Genomic DNA, 11,738 nt, shown 5'->3' on the forward strand with positions numbered 1-11,738 from the left:
ACTTTTCTCAATGGAACGTTAGAGTAGGTCAGTTTTCAATGGACCGACTTCTGAAACTCTCCAAATATGCGTATTGTACGCAAAGTAGATCAGAAATACATTGAGTATGCTAAAATATAACGGCTTATAAAGGTAGCCTAAATTTTGTGTGACCACAGAATGCACTGTTCCTGGCCTTCATGTTACAAATATAGCTAAGCTGGTGTAAGATTAGATTTAAGGCAAGTATGCACTTAACAACTATACCGTACCCACTGAAACATCTCTCTCTCTCTCTCTCTCTCACACACACACACACACACACACACACACACACACACACACACACACACACATATATATATATATATATATATATATATATATATATATATATAGATATATATATATATATATAGTGAGTAGGCTGTAGCACCAGCCGATCAGGATGGTACTCCTGAGGAGGATGGGAATGCTGGTGATAGGGAGAGCTGGAGCTCCTGTTTCACTGAGGCTTCAAAAAAATTTGAATGCAAAGTCATTAAGATGAGTGTTAAATCTAGTGTTGACCTTCACGTATTACCTCTGATCTGCCCCCCCCCCCCCACTCCCATCATCATCAATTTACCCCTCTTTCAGACTGCCTCTTTCTCAAAGCAAAATAGCAGTGGCTGGTGCGATACCAGTCTGTGTCTTGTTACTGTCTGTGATAATAGCGGCCCAAGGTTACGTCTACTCTCGACGCAGGTCGTCATGGCTGCCCCCGTGGAAGCTGCTCAAGAGAAGTGGTGAGTAACTTTGCGTGTCTATCGTAGTTTCCCGGTCACCATTACAGTTGTTCTCCAATCTTCTGGTTTGTACTCAAATTATTTAAAATTTTATTATGAGTTTTTCAAAATCATTTTTAGGGATCTTTCCTTTAGCATGAGCACAATGGCCTAGTGGTGGTTGTATAATGGTGTGATTAATGCAGTCTGTAGATGAAATGTACATAATTCTTTTACCTTAACTTGGCCCTGATATCCATCCTTGTGCAGCTTAGTTAACCCCCAAAGCTCGGTGGTATTACAATCCTGGTACTTACTCAGAGCAGGGTTATTATTATTATTATTATTATTTTTTGAAAAGTAGGCAGTTTTCAAGCAGTTATTGCTCCATAACTACAGCACACAGAACTTTCAGTTAAAGATCAGAATACTCATCAGTCCCTCAACTCATCATTGTGAGTGTCCCAGGTCACAAGGTTGAGGCACTGAGGAAGTAGGTGATGTATGGAGGCAATTTGGGGGGTCGTGGATGGCTGTATTTGGAGGAGAGGCTGAGTCCATGGCTATACAGCCCGCCTGCCTGCCTGTCTGGGCCAGATGGGGATTCCCCACTAACACGCTCTCTCTCTCTCTCTCTCTCTCTCTCTCTCTCTCTCTCTCTCTCTCTCTCTCTCTCTCTCTCTCTCGTGACAAGCCAAATGGTTTCCTGTAGCTCTGGAAACGATTTGCTACACTAAGTAGTGAACATATAGCCAAGTGAGCCGTGGTGGTCTTCTGGGTTGAGACGCTCCAGCTGGATGGAGTCTGTAAGGGTTCTCACTTGAGGGGTGGTTGGGGCTTTTTGCTCTCGTAATACCATTCGGGTGAATGAGGTTGATAATCCTTGTCCTAAGTATCAGGACTGAACAGGCTAGCCTCGGGCCCTTACGCTGTTGTTGATATGCGGTACTCTGGGTTGCATGATGAATGATTATGATGAAGTTGAAAACAAACAGAAATCCATCTCTACGATAGTGTACCTTTGTGCTTGCAACACAAACCCTGTGATAAATTTTTATACTGTAGTTTTCATCATGGCATTATTATCCTCGATGTCACTTCCATGTCTCACAGTCATAATGTTGCCCTGGTGACAGTTCTGTCTAACAAGATAGCTGTCAACAACCATAATGTCATAAGCAATTGATCCAATGATGCGCCATAATATGTGATGCTGTCATAGAACAAATGTTTGTTTATGAGTCACTTGTTCCAAGTAAGCCTGTAGTCCGCAATAATCAAACTATCATGCTTTTCTAGTGCCTCCTAATCAGAAAAGCTGGCAAATTTCAGTTTTGTTGAGGCACACAAAAGGGATGGGAAATAAGGCTGTACCTTAAGTCAACTGAATATCACATATAACATCTCCACAGATGGCCTCACTCATACTCAACGGAAACTGAGAAGGAAGATATCAAAATGTTGTGTGGCCAAAACAGAAAGAAAGAGGGGGGACAGGGAAAGGATGAGTTGATGAGAAAGCAAATTTCGGTTGGAGTAAAAAGTGTTGGGACTTTGCATGCACGGGTAGTATTATGTGGGTAAGGGACAGTCACAAATACATTGGCCTACAAGTGTGGCTAAGGAGAAGAGCACCTCAATATTCATCCAGATTACGACACTACCGTCGATTTACATCCGGATCCAGTTAAGTTTTAGGTACAAACAAGCAGGCAGAGGAGACCCTGCCTTACGTCGCTTATACTTGTGTGCATCTAGAGATTCATATGTCCTCAAGCCAAGGTTATCCACAAGGTAGGGTTATCGCCTTCAAAGTTGAGCAGTCCTCTTGACCCACATTTCCACTCTTTGACGACATATGAAAAAAAAAAAATTGTTATTCATTTATTCATAGGTTTGTTATATATTTTGCTTCAGCTGGACAGCATGTTCCCGTAACATATTGAGAATTTCAGCCAGTGTCCGAGGAATCACCAGTTATCGAAACATGAGACAGTATGATGCTGGCAGTGTTTTGCCTACACCTCCGCTGGTTCCATCTATCTATCTATCTATTGTCAGACGCCTCAATCCCGTACGAGGTGGCCACGAACAAATCGCCACCACGTCGCCCTGTCCCCGGCCATTTCACTGCCCTGCTCCCAACTCACACCCCCCTCTCTCATATACCTCGCCACTCCATCCCTCCATCTCATCCTCGGCCTCCCCCTCCCTCTCCCCCCCTCCACCTTACTCACATACACTCTCCTCGTCAGTCTCTCACCCTCCATCCTCTCCACATGGCCAAACCACCTCAGTGTGTTCCTCCTAACGCTAGTTGTGACGTAATTTGTTTACGAACATAACTCTCCCAAATGTACTGTATGGCAAGCAAACGCCTGTTATTGGCATGTAACTTTGTACATTTAAGCAGTGTTTTGCAAGTTCTGATAGGCATTTGATCTGTAGAATTAGGAAATATCACGTTCTGTCACTAGGGACCAGTCCCACCTAATGCTTCACACGTGGGTATACAATAGTAGGTGTGGCGTTTTAAATGTAACTTAGAGTGAGACGTGCAGTGGAAGTTGTGTTACAATGGCCTGATAGAGTCTGTATATGTCAGGGCACTAAAATATCATAACACACTGCATAACAGTTAGAGACATTAATATGCTGTTAATATGTAATATAGAGGTTTAAGGAAAGTTGTGCCTATTTTCGAGGGAGCTGGAGGAAACAGCAGTGGAAATTCTGACTAGGGAATGTCGCACACATCGCAACATGACGTCATGGAAAAGTCACACCACACATCAGATGGAAATCACCACAGACTCATACACGTGCCCGCACACATGATCCAACCAGTCATATACGGGGGAAATTGGAAAGACTGGGCAGAGGGGGTTGGGACGCGACAAGAGAGAGAAGAGGCACGGTGGAAAAAGCAGGAGTAGAGGGCACTGCGTTGGCTAGCATAAACCACCCTCACCTAAGTTATGTTCTTGTCAATATATCTCCCTTTTGAGAATAAAACTGCAGTCAAACCCCAGATTCACCTTTATCTTTCACGTGCCATCCATGACGTAGCTACAGCTCTGAGATATACAGTATGTTGCCGGGGAACCTGGACCTGCTACGAACATGTGAGGACACGTGAAAGGTTATCATACTGAACCTTCGTCAGTGTCCCCCCCCCCCAAGGTGGAAGGTGAACATTTAAGAGGGTGCAGTAGTACAGCCTTTCTTGTGAGTTTCTCATTTTTCAACGGTGTATGTTGGTGCAATCTTTAATCTGAAATTTTCTTAAATTATTTTGGCCGGTTTGTCATAACGATTTTAACTCGTCATATATAGAGACTGGCCGGTTATCATGAGCTAAAATGTGAAGTCAGAAGATTTAAGGCCCGAAACATGACGATCAGTAAGGTTACTGTGCGTGTATATAGTTGTAACGGCCTCCTTTGGCCTGACGAAGAAAAGGAATAAAGATAGTTATAAAAAGATACAGAGAAGGGTATTGCTCTTAGCAGGCTTTGACAGTTGTGTCTTGGTGAGTGATGAGAATTGGTGTTCAGCAGAGAATGTTAAAGAAAAACCTATTACTGTAAATGGAAATTGTGTCATATTAAGATTCAGGACAACCCTCAGGGTCATCAACATGAAAGGGTCCATCATAGGGAAGGCTTGTGGTTTCCTTCCTCTTGAAAGCTTGAGGCAAGTGTTATTAATGACATCATGATGTTGATATTGGACAAACTGTAAATTGTGTATTATGATGCTGAACGTGAACAAATTGTGAAATGTGTATTATGTACGGTATTTAGTTCAGATGTTGACATGAAAATGGACAACATGCTGGACTGCTGTTGGTATTATTCAACTACAGATTAGTCAGTACGAGATGGTGGTCAGGAGCTACTCCTGTTAAGTGGTGAAACGGGAGAACCAGCTCTCAGTCACCAGCTTTAATCTGCCTGTGCTGTGTTTGGCTGGTGGTAAAAAATATCATTCATTTTACTTCAGTTGTCCAGTATATTCTGCTGTATTCAGTGTATTATGCATATGGTTTATTCCATTATCCAATATATTTTGCTGTATTCGGTTCATTCTACCTTGTCTAGTATTCAACTCTCCAGTACAATACAGGACAGCATTCTAATTTTCTGCCATGTCATATGATCAACTATCCAGTATACTGTTGCATTCAACGTATACTGCTATATTGTGTATTCAATTGTCTAATAGATAATGTACGTAGCTTATTTTCTCATGTCTTATATTAAAAAACAGTCTAGTGTACTCAGCTTATTCTACCATATCGTTCATTCAGCTGCCCAGTATATCCTCCCATATTCAGTATTTTCTACCATCTCAGTTACTCTGCTGTATTCAGTATATAGTAACGTACCCAATCCACAGATGGTGAGGTGTTGCTGATCCACGACCGCAGTGAGCAGGGGATGGATGCAGAGTATCAGGAATTGGCGCAGGAGATAGTCAAACACTCTGGCCGAAAGGTGACTAAGTTGAAACCATAATTATACGAGGCGTTAAAAACATGATCGTAACTGTAAGGATTTTAGGCAAAGTCGAGAGTCAAACACTCCAGCCGAAAGATGCCAAAGTTGAAGACAGAAATTTATGGGTCCTTAAAACATGATCGTAACTTCAAGGGATTTTAACTTCAGGATTTTACACGGTCGTGTTGTAGTGGAATACTGCTGGACTCTCAACTGACATTCCTTATTTCGATCCTAGAACGGTACAGGTGGCCTATTTTTCCAGTGGCATTAGAGGTTTCTTTTATCATGATGACATTTTATTATTATTAGTATTATTGTTGTTGTTATTTTATAGCTATTATTATTACTACTACTACTACTACTACTATTACGCGCTTAAAGGCCGCCGAAGGCAGCCGTTTCGCTCGATTTCAAAAAGCTTGCTTAAAACTCAATACCCACAAAGAAAGTGATCCGCCTAAAGGCCGCCTTTGGTGGCCTTCGCTCGATGTCTATGTACGGGTTGGAAATTAATGCCAGTAATATTTTTACACCTTGCACTGTAATATCCCATGTTTTTATACATTTTTACACTAATGTGTATTATCCACATCGATTCAGTATTTTTTTTTTCAGTTGAACGATGACACTTGAGGCTAATATTTTACCAGTGAGTTCCTATATGTTTTGTGATACTTATCCACACTTTTAACAGAAAATATCACAGGCAGTTTAAAAGTTCATTTATTGTAAGGATCCTTTAAGGGAGAAGGGAAAACGAGATGCCAGCTCTCTCTAGGTTTTGGTTTGTGAGGGGCAGCACTGCTGCCTCCTGCATGGAGCTTTTCTTCTAGCCCCTAGTATGAGTTAGAGCACCGACGTCTGTTCCCCTAAAAGGTATTTTGATTGTATTGTGCCTATGCTAGTGATGTTTTGGAAGTGAAATCTGCTCTAGAAACTGTTAGATATGAGAAGAGTACTGTGCAGGGTAAATTTTTTAGAAGTAACCAACGGTTTTTTTAAATGAAAATTTGTTTGTGTTCCAATGCAAAATTGGGTGTTTTACTTAATTCTGACCTTCATTTTGGGGGGAAAATCCCTCCTTTGGAAATCTGAGTAAGAATTCCGAAAGTGGGTTTATCCGCTCAAATCAAGATCAAGATTAAATAAAAACACACTATTTTGCATTATACTAACCTAACCTAACCCAACCAAACCTAATCCAACCTAACTAACCTAACCTAACATAACCCAACCTAACCTAACCTAACTAACCTACAGTAACCTAACCCAACCCAACCCAACCTAACCCAAACTAATCTAACCTAACCCAACACAACCTAACCTAACCTGACCTGACCTACCTTTAAGGGTGTAGAATTGTTCCTTTATAAACGGAAACGGTGAATTTGCACTGGATCATACCCTTACTCTTCCGACTTTTCCTCCACCGGCCGCAGTACCACCTTCCCGATCTTTGCAGGGCAAATTACACTCTTTACACTGTACTTCACTTGGCAATTTTTTCTTAGTAGTTCAATAGATGCTTCGTTATTACTGTGGTAGTCCCTGATAATCTGCCAGTAATCCTTGCTACAACCGATACAAGCTTGGAAATCAACAACACATTCTTCTCCACCGGAGGCCATGACTATGACTGACTTTCAAAACTTGGGCGTCCCTGCGTCACCCACAAATACTTTAAGGTGATTGGCTGGTTTTACTTAAGACTGCTGTGACTGGCTGGTTTCAAAAGTCCCTGTTGCTCGGGAAAGCCTGATTCGCTGTTTTTAAAACTCACATACATACGAAAGTACCAGCCGAGTACACTCGAGTCCAGCCAACCTAGACCGAGTACACACGTCTACACCAGCCAATATGGCGCAACATTCATCCGCTACTAGGCGTTAGCCTAACCTGTCACTACATGACTACCCTTACAAAATTCGCTCCTCCAACTCAAAGTAGGCTTAAAAGGTAGGTCTTAGGTAGAATAGTTCTGGGACGTAATATAATGAAAATCGGTATCGTTGGTAATACCCTGAGCAGCTCTCTCTGTGTGGGTGAGGAGAAACAAATCAGCTTGTGTCAGCATTTTGACGCCCTGGGGTAAGGCTAGGTAGTCACGTACGCCACCGAGATACTAAAATGTGTGTTATAATGATAGAATATGGCGACGAATCCTTAGCCTATGCAGTATCATCCTAGCACCTAGAGGTTAGGATGGTCAAAGGGCGGCTGCATTATCTAATTTCTTGGAATATTCCAATGAAAAGTTGTATTTTTTCACAAAATATAATACTTTTTTCATATTATTTTGCTTGAAACTACCTGAAAGTTCTAACACTTTCAGGGGAACAAGTTTTGGAACAAGTTTTGGAATGAGTCTTGGAGCAAGTTTTGGATATAAGTCTGGGAGTGGACTTTATTCATGTTCTGGCAGAGTATTTTACTTCAGACACTGGGTCCAGCATGGCCATTGTCTGTTTTCTTACGCAATATCCATGTATTGCCCAGGCCTGGAACAAGTACCAATCTCCCTCTTGTCATCTAGCATGTATGGAGAAGCAGCATATAAATAAAGGACCAATTTCTACAGTCAGGGTGTTTCGTCATCCTCCTGCATCACCCTATCCTCCTTCCCAGAACACCTGAAGGGTCAACGCTACCAAGTATATTTTATACCCTTCTTCAGGTCATAATGTGGACACCCATTTAAGTTAGGTCCATTTATTATTTTTAGAGTGTATTACTCATAATTATTCCTCAAACATTTCATGTATTCTGAAACTTTTTTTTTTTAATGTACTGGTCACATTATTATTTGCAAGTGGATTTTGGTGACTATTTTTTTCACCAGTACATAATGTTGGCCAGTACATCTAAAGGCCAGAAATGAGTCAGCTCGGGAACCCTTACATCGATTGGACTAGAAGCTGTTTTATACTTTAAGATAGAGCATTTAGCGGTATCTTGCCCTAACAAAAATTGAGGTGCCCCCTGCTGAAGTGATGCAAGTGACACAAACAAAAAGTCGAGAAAACAGCGTTTGAAAGTTGGCGGGCTGGCTCACTCCACCTTGCCCTTGCCTCACTTCACCTCTAGAGCGGAAGTGAAGCAAGAAGCAAATCTGTGGCGCTAACCTCATTTCCAACTCTCATATGCTATTTTCTCAGGTTATTATTAATCTGCTGATAATACATGACCTCTTGAAGCACATGGCGCTTTTGTACCTTATATTTTAGGTACCTCCATACAATCTCACTCAACATATAAAGATTTGTCGGAGTTGCATGAATAATAAAAATGGCATCCTATACCTATTAATAATCCTGTTGTTTTAAACTGTCTGAATAAGTGGCTGATGATGACTGAAGGCCTACCCAAGCCATTGCGAGACAATGACCCCGATAACTATATTATTGAATGTAATTGTGCTTTGTCTTATTACCGTACTACTTCGTCACTTAATATGTTCTTGATGTCAATACTTAATAATTTCCTCTTCATAATACAGTGAATATTATTTTCTTGTAAATTAAAAATAGGTAATGTACTGTAAAACTCGTAAAGACTTTCCTTTCATAATAATATTACATTTTTTCTTAACACTAGCGTAACACAACGAATCGTATAGGTCAGAAAACCACACACAAAAAAGAAAAAAAAAAAAAGGTAAACCAGTTGATACAAGGCGGGACCTATGACTGAGAGCCCTGCTGCGCTTCCATTGGCTGGCGGGCACCATGATGTTAGTGCTGATTGGTTGGGCATCTCTCCCGGGCTCTTGCAAGGCCGTCTTGACCAAGGTGTCACTTGCATCACTTCAGCAGGGGGCGCCTCAATTACGCTACAACGCACTGTTTTCGCTGTTACAATAACAGACGGACAAACCAACAAACATACAGAAATTGGATAATTTTAATATAGATGACGACGACAATGACTCTACCTTCCCACTTCCTCCTGCCAACAGACTTTCCAACTGACCGACCTGAAGGAGAACCAAGAGGTGTGGCATGACCCGAGTTCCTGGCTACTGCGGATGCTGAGGCAGAAGGAGGATGTGACTGTGGTCCTGGTGCTGACTGCCGCCGTCACCACCGTCTCGTGGGAGCTGTCACTAGGAGGCGACCCTTCGAGTAAGATGCTTATTATCACCAGTACTTTAGTGTTTGTATTTATTCCTGTATTCTGAGATTTCGTTTTGTTGACCATCCGATATTACAACATATCCATATAACGTAGTATATAGTACTTCAGTCTAACTCTTTTCTCCGATATTCTAGGATTTCATTCTGTTGACCATCTGATATTATGTCCCATCTTTATAATACTGTATTTTAGTGTCACTTTTTCCACTATTCTGGTGTTTCATTTTGTTCATCATCCGATATTACGTCACATCCTTATAGTATTGAACATTTGTGTCTTGTTTTTATCCAGTATTTTGAAATTTCATTTTGTTGACCATCTGCTGTTATATTTTTATGATACAGAGTACTTTAGTGTCCGATATTCCTGGATGTCAGTATATCGACTTTCTGATATTACGGAATTTGTTTGTTTAGATAATGTGACATTTCTTTCTTCTGACACTGGTAATCTGGCATGGCTTTTCTCCGACTTAATAATCCAACATGTCTTTATTTTGACCTAAGAATCCAGCATTTCATTATTCTGACTCAATAATTCAGCATTTCTTTATTCTGTCCTAATACTCCAACATTTCTTTATTCTGACCCAGTAATCCAGCATTTCTTTATTCTGACCTAAAATCCAGCATTTCTAATTCCTGACTGCCTGATAATCTGACGTTTCTGTAGTCTCACCTCATTATCTAGTATTTCATTTTCCCGACCTTTAAGTGTTCCAGGATTTCAGTTTATCAGCCTTTTAATATTCTCGATTTTAAGTATTCCAACCTTTTAATAATCCAGCATTTTATCACTACGACAACCATGTACTTCGGCATCTTATTTCAGCCTTTCAGTATTTCAGCATGCCAGTTCTCCAGACTTTCACTGTTTTGGCTTGTCTACACTTCAGCTTTTCACAATTTCATTTCTCAGTATTCAACGTTTTATTGTTCTGGCCTTCTTACTACAGTTCTGGTGTTTAATTATTTCCAGGATATCATTTTTCAGCCTCCCAATTTTCAAACATTCTCTCAGTGATTCATCAATAGGACCTTCCAATATTCCAGCATTTTACTATGTCCACCTGATCATTTTTTTTCCACGAGTGCTCTTCACATGTCACATACACCTGTACAGTGGAGTTCATCATCAATTAACTGTGATGATAATATAAAAAATAAATCTTGTTCAGCTCTGTATGTCCTGTACTTCATCCTACCACTTTGATCATTTGTCAGTGGCTTACCTGCTTCAGCATCCACATCTGTCTTATTCATTTCCCATATCATTACATTATCATGGTCTTTTATATTCTTGTGGAGAGGAAAGTCTTAACGCAGTAACATCATTATAGCCAGTACAAAGACCCTTCTCCCATTTCCTTCTTTATCCTCCGAAACAAGGATGACTGACTGCAGGAAAAGAGAAACGCCAGCCTGACCTCCAGTGGGTTTACGTTTAGAGGAGTCCAGAGTATACCACCAACAACAGATAATGATGAGACACTTCCCCCCACATGTAAACTCACAGTCAGCTCTTCTGTACACCACCCTCTCTATATTCATTTTACCTATTTGATCATGCCATTGAAGCACATCTACTGTACTCATCATGACTGCACATCTTTTAGGAATCTCCTGTTTCTAATCCTATTTAAACTTATGCAACCTAACACATTCTTTAAAAGTATCATCTCTCTCTCTCTCTCTCTCTCTCTCTCTCTCTCTCTCTCTTTCACGGATGCCTTATTTAAACCGACAGACTGTGATCCCGAGGAGAACAGTATATATGATCTGGATCCTCCCCAAGTGGTATATTGTCTTCAGGCATTGCAACAGAACATAGGACTCCACCGCAACCGTCTCGCCCTCGTCAAGTGAGCTTTTTTTTTTATCAGTCTCTTCGCAAGGGTTTCGAACTGGTGCGCCGCAGAGAGAGAGGCAGAGGGGAATCACTTGTTTTGCTCGTGTGACGAATAGATGAATACAATGTTGCTCCGGTCTAGTGTGGAGTGGGATAAGTAACATGTTTGTTAACCAGAATTTTCTTTATTGTCTAAGCATATTTAACATGCTGAGAAAGAAACCACCAAATTGATATACATTAGAATGAGATATGGATCACCACAGCTTTCGTTACTGATACATCACATGGCTGTCAGTGATTCTGTGCTCTCACATGAAGGCACAAGGACCCCACTGTTTGAAAAAGCTACAGTAATCCAGTTTAAATACCCCCGGCACTTCCGTTTCCTCTTAATATTTGTAAATTTTTGTTTTGCTGCAGTTATTTTAAAATTATTATGTTAAATGCATTTATTGTAATTGCTGCTTACATAAACTCCTTATCTAATGGAAAAGTTCACTTTA

At 40.8% G+C, this 11,738-nt stretch overlaps 1 long non-coding RNA gene across 1 annotated transcript; it reads left to right on the forward strand.

The window, feature by feature from the left end:
- Nucleotides 1-670: 670 nt before the first annotated feature.
- LOC145400138 (uncharacterized) lies at nucleotides 671-9,293 on the forward strand. Its single transcript, XR_013897401.1, has 3 exons — nucleotides 671-767; nucleotides 5,148-5,245; nucleotides 9,207-9,293. It is a non-coding gene; the product is annotated as an uncharacterized LOC145400138 (long non-coding RNA).
- The last annotated feature ends 2,445 nt before the right edge of the window (nucleotides 9,294-11,738 follow it).

Source organism: Coenobita brevimanus, chromosome 51 (genome assembly GCF_032717465.1).
Source record: "Coenobita brevimanus isolate Jiangsu-jjx chromosome 51, ASM3271746v2, whole genome shotgun sequence".
Classification (NCBI taxonomy): domain Eukaryota; kingdom Metazoa; phylum Arthropoda; class Malacostraca; order Decapoda; family Coenobitidae; genus Coenobita; species Coenobita brevimanus.